The following is a 17,733-nucleotide window of genomic DNA, read 5'->3' as shown; positions in this document are numbered from 1 at the left end:
GGTTAAATAATATTATAAGTACTTTCCTTTCACAGAAACGTGTACTATAAAGTATAACGGGTGTCTTTTCTTCATTCAGGTAACTACATCGAGTTTATTTGAAACAGCTCCTTCGGTAATGAGAGAAATTGTGACTTTCTATCCATGAAAAACGTTCGAACGAGAAACAAGACACGTTTTAGCCGCCTCGTGGCGTGGGTTCCGCGACCACCTGTTGGAATGAGCCGCACGTTGTCGCTGACAGCTTTATGGTATCTTTGAAGAATTTTGAATGTGTTTCTTCCGTGTTAAGAAGCAATAAGTTTAGATTCGAGCCAATATTGACCGGAAAAACTGTTAAATAATTTTTCCCTCTCCACGTGGCCGTGGTGAACCAGTGGGCTAATGTCCACCTGTTTGGACTTCTCTCCAAGCAGAGGAGGGGTTCCGGCTGTTTTTTTTAATGTGTTTTTATGCGTTTTTGTCGGGCTTTCTACTTTGTCATTTGACAAAAAAAGGATAAAGTAGAAAGCCTGACTAAAACGCCTAAAAACACGTTAAAAACCAGCCAAAACCCCTCCTCTGCTTGGAGAGTACTGTTTGTAATTGGTGTCAACTGCGCGTAATTAGGCCATGTTGATTCGATAATATGGATGACATCCGCGCGCGCATCAACTTTCCTCCGTTTCCAAAATAAAAGTTTTTTTTACCATACCGTAAATTAATAAATGTGTATGTAAATGTAAATGTGTAAAGACCTAAATGTGCATGGGCTTCTTTAACTTTCTGTCAAAAGTAATGCTGTATGTATTTATGTATGTTTTACATTTCAGACCCAAGGTCTTATGCTACATGCTTTAGAAAATATACAATATATTACTTTATCTTATTGATTCTGGCATTCTACATGCGCCTGTTTCTTGCTTGCCTAGCTAAGTGTTCAAAAGGTAAGTGTTCACAGCGTTAGGGGCAACCATCAGTCCAAACTGGCTTGAACTCAACCATGGCCTCACCTTCTCGCCGTGCAGTGGCTTCAGCGGTGCGTGCGGATACAATCTGCGAAGACATGCTTAAAAAAGTAATGTTTATCATCATAGTACTACATGCTGTTCTTTCATGCAGAAGTGTCAGTCTGTACCTGAGCTAACCTTTCCTTCTCTAATTATTATTGTACATGAAGGAACAGACTCTCCCATGATTTATATCTTAATGAATATGTACAGACATTTTAAACAATGCTGGTTAGTAATCACGTTGCCTACCGGTATGTCAAAATTGTAGGTAGATGTGTGCCCAGAGGACCTGAGCTGTGATTCCTGTCCAGACCAAGACTGGTGGACACCGAAGAAGCTCTACAGGAGAGATGGATTACTTTAACTCCTAACAATACTGTATATGGGAGGGAGTAAGTCTACTGACATGGTAATACACTTCAGTAAGAGAGCCAGAGACATACAGTGTACATTTACAACTTTTATTGAGTTATATGCACACTTTGGTCGAAATATTGTGATAAATTAAACATCTTTTTGTTCTTCCTAGCAGAATCTAACTTACCGAGAAGTCTGTATTCCAAGAGGAACTTCAATGAGGATAGCAATACAAATTGTGTATATTCTGCAAAGAAGACTGGTTAGCTGTAATTTGGAAGTACATGTACAACATTTGGTAGCTGTTTCGCAGACTACTCTAGAATTGGCTATTACTTAAACTTGATTCTGTTGTAGGTAAACACAAGTTTGTAACACACCTTACCAAGGCCAATCACTGACTTTTGTCTTCAAGGCGTGAACCTGGAAACTGGACTGCAGCATGTTGGGAGGAAGAAGCAGACTTTTAGTTTTACCAGCCGAGCTGTGATAGAAGATGGGGAGTTGTGAGTATGGTTTCTTTGTTAACACAAGACAACACTACACTCTTTCAGACCTTTACACACAAGACAACACTACACTCTGTCAGACCTTTACACACAAGACAACACTACACTCTGTCAGACCTTTACACACAAGACAACACTACACTCTTTCAGACCTTTACACACAAGACAACACTACACTCTGTCAGACCTTTACACACAAGACAACACTACACTGTTTCAGACCTTTACACACAAGACAACACTACACTCTTTCAGACCTTTACACACAAGACAACACTACACTACACTCTTTCAGACCTTTACACACAAGACAACACTACACTCTTTCAAACCTTTACACACAACTCTTACGTTTTAATTTTCACATTGACTCATACTCTACTGAATACAACTTCACTACATTGCAACAGCTTCCTCAAACACTTTATTCACTCCTGTCAGTTATTTTTAGTTTTGACTGAATGTTACAGTAATTTGGCTGAGGTCTTCTTTTATTCAGTGCTCTTTTCCCCAACTCAAAGCAGGTTTTAGAAATGTAACAAATGTTATGAATATCATGAAATGTATATTATGTGAAAATGGTTGGTGTATGATAATTTAGCATGTGATTTTTCTGAATATGTTTTTCTCTTACACCCTAGGTTATGGGAAGCTGATACCGTATACCTGACCATGCCGGACCTGTCTGCTATCCTGTGTGCCTGTTGATATTCCAGAAGGACTTGGCTATGTTCCTGTGGGACCTGTCGGCTGTTCTTATTCCAGGAGGATTGTTCCAGGACCTATCTGTGTGTGCTGTGGGACCTGTCAGCTATCTTCAAAACAAAAAAAACATCGGACTGTGACTGTGAGTTGGCTTTTACTTATAGAATTCTTTCAAAATAGGGATCTGCATGCCGCAAAGCGTAATCAGCCATTTAAACTTTGCCAAACTCAAAGCCGGGGCATTTGATTAATACATTAAACACATTTGATTTGTCCAATATGTGCTAAGCGTTCAGCCGGCATGATCTAATAAAACGTATTGCGCGATCGCCGTCTTCTGGTATAATCGGGATCTCCCATTATGCATGCAGATTCCTACAAATGACAATGAAAAATGTTGGGAAAGGGCATGTCTGCGATCCTCTGAATTTTTAGTTCCAAACACCATTGTTAAAATTGGCCCTCCCTTCTGTTTGTTGTCATTTCTGAAAGAATTCACATTTCTTATACTAATCCCTAGTTTAAGGTTGTGACTAATGTTTTATTGCTGATATGGTGGAGAACAAAGTACATTTCCCTTTTGAAGAAAGCACTTGCAATATTGTTGTTTCATTCTGTATGGCAATGGGGTATATCTAAAATATCATTTGCAATCCGACTGTTTTCCCTGATATCTTCTTCATTACATTACACTTCACCTTTCTTTACATTTTTTTTCTGAAATGAAAATTGTCTATGGAGAAAGAAACAAAATGTTCATCATCAAATTAGTATCAAAGCAACAAAATATTAAGGATGAATCTAAGTGTAACTATTGTGGAAAATTAGTAAGTAGCAGTGATGCAACAGAATGACAGAATATAAAACGTTGAAAAGGTGAAAACATGTTTGGCAGCGATATAACTTATAACATCTTTGCGATTATGAAAATTTGATCAGTAAAAAATTTGTTAGGAGATAAAAGCCACAAGACTTAGTCCAAAGTTCCAACCAGTTCACTTAGAAGCTATATGTAGAGCACTGTACAAGCACTGTACCAAAACTACTGATATTTTACAAGGTGGTTTAGATGAATTTCTGTGTTGTTGTTTGACATTAAACAATGTAATTGTAAATGAAGATCATAGCAATATAAAACTAAAGAATAAAAGGAGATTGAAACATGATAAAAGATAATTTAGTTAATTATGATTAGTTGAAACTAGATGTGTCAATAGCAGCATGCACAGTCATGATTTGGAAACATTCACAGCATTTTCCTTCACAAATTGTTGATTTTAAGCAATAAAACAATACCAAAAAAATGGAAATGCCAAAGAGTTACTATTGAATTGGTAGTATAATTCTAGAGCATTACTTGTAAGTAATCAGTTCTTGTACTTGTATAATGATAGATCAGTGCAATCCTCCTTTTTACTCAGTTTAAGAAAATTTATAGAATAATTCATTATTGGCTGAGATGATCATTAAACAATAAAACTTCCTTAAAGATCTTGTCTGTCTCTTGTAGTCTAATATACATGAAGGATAGGTGAAGTGCAATAAAGATCATTTGTAGTTGATATCTCTGTTATATTTTGTCTTACCCTTACCTCTTCTCTGACATGACCTCAATGAAAAAGGGCATGCATGGAGATTTGAGCTTCTCAAGAATAAATAAACATGTTATATTTCGTCTTACTCTTACCTCTTCTCTGACATGTCCTCAATGAAAAAGGGCATGCATGGAGATTTGAGCTATATCTCTGTTATATTTTGTCTTACTCTTCAACCTCTTCTCTGACATGACCTCAGTGAAAAAGGGCATGCATGGAGATTTGAGCTTCTCAATAATAAACAAATGTATATAATTTACATCAACTCAAGGTATTGATCAAGTGAATCATCAACTTGTGTAGTTTTCACTTTATTTCTCTCAACAATTTTATGAGTGATGAAGAGGATTTCAGGGAAAATACTTTAGGTACATGATGATTCTTGGAATTGTGTCCCATTGCTTTACAGAAAATGGAAAAGACAAGTTGTGCTTTCTGTAGAGTGAAGTGTACTATACAGGTAAGCTGCATGTGTGTGATGACTTGGAAAGAGAGGAATTGAGTTGAGGAATCAGCGAAAGAGAAATACAAATCGGATTATATACAAAAATGTACTATACGTTTTTGGATTATGGACGTTTTGCCCGGTACAGATGGCAATTCATGGTTGTGATGTTGTTGACATGGTAAAATCCCTGGGTACCTTTTGCAAAATCCTGCATGACTTTGATGCATTCCCAAAGCCTGCAGCTGTACTGTAAAACAATAATGAGATATGCAAGTTGACCAAAAAATAGTACTCAGTCCAACCTGTCGTGACCACACACTACTAAACGCTAAATGAAAACATATGATATGTCGATATTCTGCATGGCATATTTCAAATAGCCAAAAGCGTCAACAAGAAAAAAAAGCACATATGTTCATCACAAGCTATATCATGAGGCGTTGCGTTTTAGGCAGTAAGTTTGTACTGTTTATACAGCGATTGTGAACTTTATATCATCACCTTTTTTCAATCATTCGTATGTCGCCCAACAAAAGGGTGGCCCTCCTTCACATACTCGTCAATCCATGATTCGAATGTGAATGATCAAATCATTCTTCCAAATTTGCAGCTTTACTGTAAGATACTACAGTAAATACTGTTACTGTAACCACTATTCAAAAATTCACAGGACGTACTAGAAAGGTACTGGTATCAATTCACTGTGTAAAAGCAATAGCCAACTCTTAAAACAAATTCAATAAACGGCACTCAAACTTGTTTAACACAAGACATTAAGCTGTACAAAACACATACAAAATCGTGGGCCTTGGTTAGTTTATGTCGCGATTAAACTTATCTAAAATAACAAAATAACTGTCGCTTCGAACGTCTTCACCCTTTTATGTCAGGCGACTCTGGTGCAATGCAATGTCAAACTCATAAATTTACGGGACTCTCTGTTACACTCCTCGCCGCATAAAAATGCAAGTCCTCATGGAATAGCTTGTGTATTGTTGAAGCTTTTTGACATGTAAATATGAGCGAAACATTTATTAGCCTGAGGCATATTTGGCCATTTCATCGAATTTTAGTTTTGAAATATGCCATGCAGAATATCGTGCGTTACAAATGATAGGCTGGACTGCTAACTATTTTTTTTGCATATCTCAATTGTTGTAACAGTTGTACATGCACTGTAGTATGATTAAAAGTCAATGATACAAGTTTCCAAACCGTATGTGTTCCTGCGCCAGCCCTGGTCATTAAATTGTGGGTGCATCCAACTAAAAGGTTTGGTTCGAAAACTTACTATGCTGTGCTAAATATACCCCAATGTCAAGTTCTCACCTAATTTGCGACTCTCATAGCCATGCCAAAATTCTAAGGTGATCAGAAGGGAATAAGACCTCCTTCCTCTGCATTTTGGCGCGTCCCAGATTTTGAAGAAGAATTGATGTAATATCAATACAGTTGAGAGCTTCACTCTGGGGGTCTATTTAGTATAAAGTAAGTTTCCATTCGAACCTCTAAGTTTCCATTCGAACCTCTAAGTTTCCTTTAAGAATTATGTGTCATGAAAGACTTCTTTATTTAAACATTCTTTTTTACATGGTCAACAACAACAAAAAACGTCATGAGTTGCTTTCTGCTTCAAATGTTGAGATATAATTGGTCCAAGTTTGATAACAATTCCTCTCTTTGTGATGTTCAAAGCACCTGCCAAGATCTCCCCTATTTGCATTTGAGAACAGAAATTTTAATTGGATTAAGTTTTTGGAGCCAATTTAGATAGTGCATGGTTCGCTGCCCTAATTTGCATAAATTTACATATTCGGGTCTCTCCTGCTTTGCATACTCAGGACTCTTTGCTATTCTTGGGACATTCGCCATGTACACTGTGTTCCACCCACTTGTCACCGCCATCTGCTTAGAATAGATGTGTCATGTATTGCTGTATCAAGTTTGGTCATTCACTAAGTGTTTTCGTTCGTTTTCCCTGATCAGCCTGTGCAAATGTTCTCCCGAGGAATGTCTTTTCTGGAAGACATTGGGGCGTCGAAACCCCAGTACACAAGCACATTGACTGATGGGAAAAGGAACAAAGACACTTAGTGAATGAGTTAACTTGATACAGCAATACATGACGCATCTATTCTAAGCAGATGGCGGTGACAAGTGGGTGGAACACAGTGTACATGGCGAATGTCCCAAGAATAGCAAAGAGTCCTGAGTATGCAAAGCAGGAGAGACCCGAATATGTAAATTTATGCAAATTAGGGCAGCGAACCATGCACTATCTAAATTGGCTCCAAAAACTTAATCCAATTAAAATTTCTGTTCTCAAATGCAAATAGGGGGAAATCTTTGCAGGTGCATTGACCAGTAAAATAACAGGAATAGCCTGGAGGAGTAAACCTCTGCGCCAGAGTAAAAACATTTGGTTGCCAACTATGCAGAGTCATTGAAATTGGGACAAGTTCCTCCTCCAGGCCAAGCCCACAAAGAAGTAGAGAGGAATTGTGTTTTATCTTGATCAAACTTCTTGTAACAATTCCAACTTCCTGATCAAAATACCAGAGGACTACCCTCAAGCTCATCAAATAGAGTCTGCCAGCGTAAACCAGCATTGTCAAACTCTACTTGATCAACATGAGACGAGCCTTAACATTTCAACAGGAGGTTGGTATTGCTACAAAAACAGTTAAAGTCTACTCAACAAAAGAAATCAGCCGAACAAAACTACATCCATTATTTCTCAGAGGCTATATATATATACAGTCACTCAAAAGTTATCGAGCTAATTTAAGTTCTTACATTGATTATCTCTTTCTGCAAGATCTTTGAGAAGATTATGAGAGCAAGAAATGAAAAGAGGGGACAGCGCAACGATGCTTCTACGGGGAGAAAGCAGAAGAATATCAACCCAACTGAACAGGCGTGGGCTGACAATGGACTTGTTGTTTACTGTTTAAAACTGCAACTCTCTACAGTGCTTTTTAGGAGAGCCTGCATGGGGAAGGGGGTTCCTGGCAATGCTTAATGGTAAACTGATGTGTATTATTAGTCCTATTCATACATTTGGGTCTCTCAATTAAAAATAATTATGATGTTGGATTACATTCCTGACGATTCTGCAAAAGCGACCGTCTGAAACACTATTTCCTTTATTTTGAGAGCCAAATTTTGCTAGTTTAGAGTGCTGAAACACACTTGCAGATGATTTGGTGTTCGACAATGTCTTATGAACAATTTCTCAATAACAAAAAATCCTGGATAACAAATAATCTACTGACAATGCGTAACGTTGAATTAAAGCAGGCTGGCTATAATTAACGGTGAATTAGAATAACTTACTTTGCTCTACGGAAAAAGGCATGCAGACCCTCTTTTAGATAAACTATCTAAACTAGTTGTTACAGTTGCCTTTAAAATATACCCGCTGTAAAATATTTCAACCTCACACAACAGCTGTCTGTTTACAGTACCTTTTACTTATTAGTTTTAGCTATACTAGATGTACATTTTTGTATTAGAGTACTGCATGTATGCCTAAACTATCTGTCATTTATGTTTCAAGTAGAAAGAGACTTTAGAGTATATATTCCTTTTGAAAAGAATGGATATATTTCTATTTGGCTGATTTCTTACACACAAAAACAAGTCCTCTCTTTTAAACATCTGACACACAGCTTACCTGTAGTACATTTCACTCTGCAGGAAGAAAGTATACAACATTGCCTTTTCCATTTTCTGTTAAGCAGTGGGACACATATCCAACAGTCATAATGTAACCAAAGTGTTTTCCCTGAAATCAACTTTATCATTGATGAAATTGTTCTTCCACATATCAATACCTTGGCCTTTTTGTAGATTATGTTCATATGAATAATCTTGATTGTGATTAACCTATGAGAAAAGTGTAGATAATTCAGGTCCTTTAAGTCAGTAAGTGATCATTATACTATATATATCTATGTTCTGGATAGTAACTGTAACTACCATCTCCATAGTAATTGTGTAGCTTTCCTTCTTGTATTGCTATCGTTATTTCATATACATTATGTTCCATTTGCTAGTAAAATATCAGTAGTTTTGGTTTAGTCACTGTGAAAACCTATTTTCCCTCTTACCGAAAGATATAACCAAAAAAAAATGTTTGTTTTTTTCAGTAACATTCTATCTATGGTTTTGAAACTAAATGAAAAGGAGAGTTGTCAAATTTGTATCTGTTGGTTGCAGCCAAGGAATTTTGTATCTGTCTCTTATTTTGAATCACCTGTGTCTGCTGTGATAAAAACTCAATAAAGATTTGTTTAGAAAAAATTGCTATGAATAGAATCAGAATGTTTCGAAATCTTGACACACAATGTATGCATCTCTCCACCAGCATATACAACTCAGATTCATGATCACATTAAGTGTCTCCCTTCGTTCAATTTTTGGCACAATATATTGTACTAGACTTTTAATCCTGAAACGTTTGTTGCTTTACTACAATGTTCAGTTTTGATAAGAGTTGATGTGGATCATGATGAAGAGGATATCAGGGAAAACAGTTTGATTGCAAAATGCTGTTGAAAATATACGCCATTGCCATACAGCATGAAACGACAATATAGCAAGTGCTCTCTTCCATATATAAGAAGATGTACTGTGTTCTCCACCATGTCTACAATAATATATTAGTAACACCCTGAAATTAAACATTAATATAAGTAATGTGAACTCTTTCAGAAATGACAATAAATAGCAGAGAGGGTCAGTTTTAACAATGAAGTTTTGAACTAGAAATGTTACGAAAAATATTCAGTGGATCGCAGACATGCCCAGTGTCCCAACTTTTTATTGTCATTTCTGAAGGATCTGCATGGGAGGTCCCGACTATGCTTTGCGCTGAATACCACGGTCACGTGTTACACAGCAAATGCAGCGGCCACGTGTTACGTTTCATTCGTGCAGGCTTGACGCCTTAAGTATAAGGTATACGTTTAACGTTAAATCAGAACAGAAGGGTTTTGATGTAAACGCAGCGGCCACGCATTACGCTCCATTCGTGCAGGCTTGACGTCATGCCTATGAGGTACATGTTCAGCTTCAGCTTCAAATTCAGCAGACGCAAAACAACTGATTACGCATTGCAGCATGCAGACCCCATTTTTGAAAGAGCTCAATAAGTACGAGCCTACTTACAGTCCAAGTCCGATGTTCTCTTGTCTTGTAGATAGCAGACAGGTAGAGCTAGATGGACAGGTAACACAAACAGATCCTCCTGGAATATAGACTGGAACACAGGATAGCAGACAGGACTCCCTCAGCACACACAGGAACATGGTCAGGAACACAGCTACAGACATATCCTCCTGGAATATTGGACACCACAGGAACATGGTCATCAACTTTCACTTCCGATAACCTTTGGAGTAAAGGAAAAACTAGTTAAGAAGAACCACAAGCCAAATTGACACATGCTTACATTATTTACAAAAAGTCATATCATTAGACAATATACATTCATCGTATTCACAAAATTTGTTACAGTTCTAAAACTTACTTTGGGTTGGGAACAAGAGCGCATGGAACAACATTATTACCATTGTTAGTGAGGCAAAAGAAGAGCACGGCAATTTTTTTTAAACAATAAAAAGTCTCATTGGAATATCATGACCAACCAACAACCACACAAAATACTAACTACATCTCACATATCACATTTAAAAATCCATGACAACTTAACATGCATGTTGACAGAACATGATGATGATTCATAAAAAATTCAGCTAGCTATAGAAACATCTTATTATCATTGTGTGTTTAGTTTATTATGTATAGGTGTTCTGTGAAAGGCAAAGTCAATGTAAAATATAATCATATATGCATGATAACCATATGACTTTACCCAGTGGCACATCCACTTCAAACTACCAGAACATTCATAAAGGATTTGGTTTGAGCATATTGAATGTACAATATGGTACATTAAAGAGAACATGAATCTATAGTATGATAATGATTCTGAGAGATGTTCAAGAAATGTGCCCTTTGTGATGTTCTGAAACTCCATTGGCACTATATACATATATGGGCATTAGACCTCTCCAAATGCTATGATTATGAAACATGTATGTAGAGAAATGTAAGGATGTATATTTGAATGCCCTGATGAATCTGAATAAGTTTTCATCCACTTATCATTGCTTATACTTACCTGCATGCCAAGCAAAGCTCCAGTTAGGACTAACACTAACAGACATGATGTCACATCATCACTGCTGAAACACCGCTGGGCAGGACATGTAGCGAATATAAAACATCTCACATAAGATAACACATCTAAACCATTCAATGGCATATAACATGTTAGCACACATCTCATGTTGGCAGAACATTCATTAAAAAGCTAAACAGGATAAAACCATCATAGCCAAGAAGCTTAAGACTAAACAGTTACTAACAACACATGGAAATGCATTTAACTATCAGCTTAAATATTCTGACAGAGAAAAAAAATTAACTGTAACTGTTGTATTTAGGAGGTGCATATCCCTTCTTTTCTCTTTAGATGTTATGTCGATAGGATCTCAGATCTAAAGAGAAAAGAAGGGATATGCACCCCCTAAATATAACAGTTACAGTAAAAGAAGGAACCATCCACTTCATGTCTAAGTGAGGCAATCAAGATTCAGAAGTGTAAAGCTAAAAGGCAAACGTAAAATACTGTAAATGCATGGTTTTTATTTCGTGGTAGGGAGAAAATGGAGTGTTCGCGGTGATTTCAATTTCGCGTTAGAAACCATAGTAGTGCTACAGTCATAGGTGGGTAAAAAGTTCCGCGGCGGTTTTAATTTAAGTTTGCACTGGATTATCCACTACGAAAACCACGAACATAAAACCACCGCAAACATTTCTGCAATTACGTACATGTATCATCACAAAAGGCATTGAAATATCAGAGGAATCCATCTTAAGCAGCAGCTCATAAGTATCCATACAAATCTACCCAGTGGCACATTCTATTAACATGTCAGAACATTTGCTTTTAAAAAAACAAACTTTTGAAAAATGCTTGCTGAACAGAAAAATAAACATGACCTTGGTACACACAGGTTAAGTACCCCTTTAACTGGATGGGGAGCACAATGCTAAGCTTCTTTCCTCCCAAGCATGTTACGTTTTTGTTGTTATCATTATCATTATTATGATTATCATTATTATGATAACGATAATAATGATTAATATGCAGATTATGATTAATATGCAAATCAATCTAGCTCAGGTGCGCCCTCGTGTATAACCACGCCACACTGCCTCAGAAACTCGGCCATATTTCTGCGTTGTTACTTCGTCTTTCCACAAAACTTTGCTAGAATGGTCACAAGACTATAAGGAGCAAATTAAAGCACAACTCACCACCCAAAACAGCCGTTTCCCGTCTCCAGAGACGGAGTTTGTCAGACGTTCCTCCAGAGAATCGTGTCCGGCCGCCATCTTGGACTTCGCAGGTTCGCGTGGCCACATGGGTAGTTAACGTTACCACGTGTTGATCGTTAACTAATTGACCCAGCTGTAATCATAACATAACGTAATCATGTGCTGCATATCTTTATCCTGGACCAGTATATATATTTTGATGCGTAACAACTCTGTTAGTGTCACCCCCCTCCCCAACAAAACTTACAACAAGTAACCCGTCTGCGCTCCGTTCTCCCGATTCTACCACCTCGCGGCCTCTTTATCTTCATCAAAACCACGTTGTCATATCCCTCCTTCCGCTGCTGGTCCCGTAATTCTCATTTTTACACCAAAAACACACAAAAGATGGACGAAAGCAGAGAAAATCAACAACAAACTCGTTTCACCGGTCTAGTCATTAGGTCAAGGGTCACATATGTCAGCACCCCCTAGTGGCCAAAATCTATACTGCAGTACGTGAGTGGCAGAAGGTAGTTAATTCATGGTCTAAAAGCGCTCCTAGGCGGTTTATATAATAAATGCAATACTAACAATTTGTATGATTGGCCGTGTGCATGTTGATTACGGCGTCGATTAGATCGAGACCCCATTATCGTTTTGAGGAACTCGTAAAACTTGCTAGTAACTATGTTAACTGGCCAGAACGGAAAGTTTGGAAAAGAGAGAGGGCTGACTACAGTACCACAACCAAGGTGCTTAGCAAACTCGTTCATTTAACGCTAGAAACCATAAATTACACGGTTACATTACTCCAAAGTGGCGCTAACATTTCCACAAACCAAAGACAGTGTGTCTAACCATATTTTAGCTGCAAAGAAGGGCGCTAACGAAAGTCAATTGGATTTTAGATCGACAGTCGGTTATACTGTGATGTATTCACAAAATATGGATAATCAGGGCATAGAAAGAGTTCAAGGTTGACCTTTACGGACCTCGGGTCACCTAGGAAGGTCACTACATTATCCTGGTTACCCAGCTTAAAACATATCCATATTGCACAGTATAACCGATTGTCGATCTAAAACATAATTAATTCCTCCTGAACTCGATTACTTCTTACTTTTTACACCTAGAACAGGCCTTGATGCGATATATATGTTTTTTGTAATTGTTAGCATCGCTGGGGGCACTGTAACCGTGCAAACAAACAGGTTTGCTGAGAACCTTGGTTGTAGTACCTCAGACAACCGTATGGCGTCTCTCTTGTACCGTGCCGACTGCACATATTGTACGTTGATAATGGATGACAATTACTGACTTCTCCTTGCGTATCAACCATGCCATTTTAACAGCGTAAACTGTGTAAACAAGCGAGTTGGCTGCGAGCTCTAGTTGCAGTACTGCAGTCAGCCGTAGAGTGTCTCTTTTGAACCGTGGCAAATGCGCGCGCGTCGTACTAGGACAAGATATCATATCAGAAGGCTACAAACAAGTGTCCAAACCGAGGGACGGTACCACACGACACTGTCTATTGAAGTTTGTGTTTTTCGCATCTACAACTTACCGAGTCATGTGTAACAAGATGGTCTTTTGGGTAGGATCTGGTCTATTACTCTTACGTTACGATGTGCTCTCACCACACTAAGACGTGTATATAACTATACTATGTGCTCTCACCACACGAAGCTCTCACCAAATATTACCAAGACTCGGGTTCGGTTACAGTTTGATGTGATACTTTATTCAAGATACTGCTGTCGATAACATACAAGGAATACAATGTAATATGAATGTAATAACATAAGATACGGATACCTGTACAGAAGTTGAGTTGATCGTGGTGATACTAACCTAAGCCGGTGTTGAAACGGGACACTGATGTTCTCTCCAGTCCTTACTCTATGTCTGACTACATGATTACTGCTTTCAAGGCGGTGTTCAGCTACTTTTATCACATTTTCGGGAGGCGGGGCTTCGCGAGCGCGGCGGGGCGTGGTCAGGCTGACGTCAGGACGCGCCCGTGTCACGTGCTCCCCAACCCGTGACCTCGGGCCGTCCTACGCTAATATGACGCCTGTTACACATGCGGGTCGGGCCAGCGCGATGCCTCTTCGGGAACCAGGGTGTCTGATGCCGTAGGGACGGCTACAGCACCCCGGCGAAAGACATGCACCAGAAAGCTGCGATACATTTCGAAGACCACACAGTAGCGCCCCCCGATGGTTGTTTGACAAAGTGCAGCATTGAACTCGGGGGAACTGCAGTAGTGCTTAGCAAACTCGTTCATTTAACGCTAGGAACACTGTTAAATTACTCCAAAGTGGCGCTAACATTTCCACAAACCAAAGACAGTGTGTCTAACCATATTTCAGCTGCAAAGAAGGACGATAACGAAAGTAAATTGGATTTTAGATCGACAGTCGGTTATACTGTGTTGTTTTCACAAAAACTGGATAATCAGGGCATAGAAATGTTTCAAGGTTGACCTTTACGGACCTCGGGTAACCTAGGAAGGTCACTACATTATCCTGGTTACCCAGCTTAGAACATATGCACATTGCACAGTATAACCGATTGTCGATCTAAAACATAATTAATTCCTCCTGAACTCGATTACTTCTTACTTTTTACACCTAGAACAGGCCTTGATGCGATATATTTGTTTTTGTAATTGTTAGCTTCGTTGGGGGCACTGTAACCGTGTAAACAAACAGGTTTGCTGAGAACCTTGGTTGTAGTATCTCAGACAACCGTATAGCGTCTCTCTTGTACCGTGCCGACTGCACATATGGTACGTTGATAATGGATGACAATTACTGACTTCTCCTTGCGTATCAACTATGCCATTTTAACAGCGTAAACTGTGTAAACAAGCGAGTTGGCTGCGAGGTCTACTAAGTTGCAGTACTGCAGTCAGCCGTAGAGTGTCTCTTTTGAACCGTGGCAAATGCGCGCGCGTCGTACTAGGACAAGATATCATATCAGAAGGCTATAAACAAGTGTCCAAACTGAGGGATGGTACCACACGACACTGTCTATTGAAGTTTGCGTTTTTCGCATCTACAACTTACCGAGTCATGCGGGTCGTGCCAGCGCGATGCCTCTTCGGGAACCAGGGTGTCTGACGCCGTAGGGACGGCTACAGCACCCCGGCGAAAGACATGCACCAGAAAGCTGCGATACATTTCGAAGACCACACAGTAGCGCCCCCCGATGGTTGTTTGACAAAATGCAGCATTGAACTCGGGGGAACTGCAGCATGCAGTTGTGCTTAGCAAACTCGTTCATTTAACGCTAGGAACCATAATTACACTGTTAAATTACTCCAAAGTGGCGCTAACATTTCCACAAACCAAAGACAGTGTGTCTAACCATATTTTAGCTGCAAAGAAGGGCGCTATTGAAGGTCAATTGGATTTTAGATCGACAGTCGGTTATACTGTGTTGTTTTCACAAAAACTGGATAATCAGGGCATAGAAATGTTTCAAGGTTGACCTTTACGGACCTCGGGTCACCTAGGAAGGTCACTACATTATCCTGGTTACCCAGCTTAAAACCATATTACACAGTACAACCGATTGTCGATCTAAAACATAATGAATTCCTCCTGAAATCGATTACTTCTTTTTTTAACACCTAGAACAGGGCTTGATGCAATATATTTGGTTTTTGTAATTGTAAGCATCACAAGGGGCACCGTAACCGTGTGAACAAACAGGTTTGCTGAGAACCTTGGTTGTAGTACCTCAGACAGCCGTATAGCGTCTCTCTTGTAACGTGCCGACTGCACATTTGGTACGTTGATAATGGATGACAATTATTGACTTCTTGCGTATCAACTATGCCTTATTACCAGCGTAAACCATGCAAGTTTGCTGCGAGCTCTAGTTGCAGTACTGCAGTCAGCCGTAAACAATATTGGAAAATAAAGTTCTTGTAACGCCACATATTCCCCACCCACGGGTCCGGCATTGTTCTGTTTAGCTATCTTTTGTCTGTTTTGTGGTTTTGTGATGCAATTGCTGCTTTGACATACTCGTAGCCCTATTTTATATAAATATATAGTTGTGGAACGATCAATCGGTAAGCAGACAATAATTTCACGCAATTTACAAGCGATTTGTCGAGCTAGATAGAATTTAATTAGTCTGATCAATTTTTAAACCCTGACAACACAGATGATAGCTGAGCATTCTTGTTACTCTGGTCAATTTTGAAATGCCTGCAGCACAGATTGGTACTGTATAAGTTTATTGCAAATTTATGCCCGTGGGCTAATTGCGAGTTGACAAAATTAATGACGATGCACAAACATGAAGTCAAAACATAACTCATACTTGTGATACGAGCGACGAAGACTCAACAACTTTGCTAGTTGCTATATCTGCGATTCTTACGCGGAGTTTCACTACTTCTTTGAAAGCAGTGGAAAATAAAAAAAGTCCCACATTTTCAATGATGAGTGGGTTGGAAGATTTCAAAAGAAATATGAGTTTTCTGGATTTTTTAATCAAAGAAAAGGCTTATAGAGATTTCGGATACTTTTGTGAATGATCTGATTCCTTCGGCTTCTAGTTTGGGACATTTGCAGATAGAATATATTTCATTTTCCACTGCTTTCGTTGCACACTGTTCACACGTTCTGTCATGAAACAGTGGGTTTCTATATCTCCCTCTCTCTCTTTTTAACGGGTGCGCGCTATCTTACATATTGCCACACGCTAGTCAAAGTCATTATAATACAGATAATTTGCCATGCAATAAATCGTTTTTGTGAAATCTTAGTTTTCCTTCATCTTTCAACAAGTTAAAAAAGAATGTTTACATAAGCATGTCATCAAATCGTCTTCTTAACAATGTATATGTCTGTCTACTGTCTATATCAGGTTTGTCGGTATTCCAAATACATGAGTAACCACAATTGTCAAGTTTTTCCTTTACATGTTGGGTACTGTTAATTAATAGCATTGCGAAAAATGTTATAATGGTGGCGTTTGCACTTGAAAGTAAGGCACATTGTATTTTAGCTGATTAAAATCTATGGTCACAAATAAAATTACTTCTAACGACAAAGCCTTTACCCAGAAACGTACGGTACAGCAGTTCGTTCACAACTTGTCATAATAGGTGCAAATATCATACGCTACACGGTACTACAGTTTAGAGTAGACTAGTCATTCCTTTCTTTACCTTTGTCCTTGTATTCATATCCAGCATTTGTCTATTGTTCCTGTCGTCTACGTTTACCTTACTTGACTTTTTTCCCGTCGTCTACGTAGTCTATGCTCCCAACCCGAAATTAATCAAAATGCATCAGTAGACAATCCTTACTTCAATCTGGATCAAAGCACAAAGTAGATCTGTCTGAGTCCGACCAATAAGTTAAACACAAACGAGACACATCAATAGTCATCACTCACGGACCTCGGCCTACTTTCTGAAAATTATTTTTTTTGCAGACGAAAATTGGACCAGATGTGTCTGCTCGAGCCGAAAGGTGTGGTGTCTTTTGATGTCTTATAATATATCATATATATTTGAACACGTGATGCCGAGCCAATGATTAAGCCAAATTGGTAAAACTAGACCGCTGAAACAGGCGGAATAAAAGTTCCAAATGAAAAAATGGAAAAAGAAAACAAAGGAGAATGGCCGATAAGAGATGATGAAAACTACTTCCAGCCCTAGATCTTTCATCATCTAAAGACATAAACATGCCGTCTGCAGGATCAAT

The sequence above is a fragment of the Branchiostoma lanceolatum genome, chromosome 15, assembly GCF_035083965.1.
Source record: "Branchiostoma lanceolatum isolate klBraLanc5 chromosome 15, klBraLanc5.hap2, whole genome shotgun sequence".
Lineage (NCBI taxonomy): Eukaryota > Metazoa > Chordata > Leptocardii > Amphioxiformes > Branchiostomatidae > Branchiostoma > Branchiostoma lanceolatum.
The sequence above is the reverse complement of the archived record's forward strand: the minus strand, read 5'-3'. Positions refer to the sequence as shown.